Source organism: Wasmannia auropunctata, unplaced genomic scaffold (assembly GCF_000956235.1).
Source record: "Wasmannia auropunctata unplaced genomic scaffold, wasmannia.A_1.0 LD336090.1, whole genome shotgun sequence".
In the NCBI taxonomy this organism is placed as follows: domain Eukaryota; kingdom Metazoa; phylum Arthropoda; class Insecta; order Hymenoptera; family Formicidae; genus Wasmannia; species Wasmannia auropunctata.
The window spans coordinates 4,760,976-4,762,037 of record NW_012026800.1 but is presented as its reverse complement, the minus strand read 5'-3'; positions in this window follow the sequence as shown (position 1 = coordinate 4,762,037).

The window sequence follows — 1,062 nt, the reverse complement described above, 5'->3', positions numbered from 1 at the left end:
CCAGCCCGCTCAGAGATGTGTATAAGAGACAGCGCCGCGCGCTTGCATTCAGCGGTAGACGGACGGATACGCGTTTATTCGCCGATCTTTAAAAATTAATATCTCGTTAACAATTGCGAATTTTGTAAAATGGTAGAGGACTTTTCTGTTTAGTTTTATCTGCTTTACCTGCCCACGAGGTCTGATGCGGTTATTATTGGACACCCTGTATATATATATATAGGTATATATATATATATATATTGTGACGTGACGTTTTGTGACAACGTCCATTACAAGGGCTTAGTAGCCCGACCGCAAAGGCTGGGTGGATCCTGCGTCCTCCGACTTTCGAGGGCGAGCGCATCTACGATCGGCCATGTTCCGCGACTTAAAATTTTATAATAGAATTAAACAGTTAGGGCATGCACCGCCCGAAATAGACGAGGGATGGCGACTCGTCGGAAGAGATTGTATGAAATCGTTTCACCGGCTCCAAGCAACGAGGACTCCCAGGACGAGAAGCTACCGAGACATACACTCAGCGCAAGACGAGAGCACAGGTCACGTAACTACTCTTTCTTTTTCTTCCATCACGGAGCTTCCCTCCTAATGCTGTTCTCTTCTACAGAGTTTTCGGAGCGAGCCGACGGCCCTGCCAGGAGGCCCCGGTAGTACAAGGGCGCAGGAGAGCTGACACCATGGCTCGCTCCACGTATCGAGGGCCAGAAGCCCTTCCGGCGAGACCACTTTGAAATCGCGCGCCCGTTATCACGGGTCCCGCGACGAACGCTACCCTCCTGCGGCGCAGGGGGTCGCGAAAGAGGGACTCACGTGACAAGAAGAGATCGCGGAAACCGGCAGATGGCCCCGCTACCGACGTGCTCCCGGCGCTACGAAGGACCGCAGTGTTGCCGTTGTTGGTGATTTTTCATCAGATTGGGGATTTTTAACGTCTTTTGGTGATTTGGTGATTATTTTCTTTATTTGGTGAATTTTTGTTATCATACTGCGACTGCGTTTGGTTTGGCGCTTACAGCTCTTTGTTGTAAACGCCAAAACGAATGCAGTTTATATAGAGAG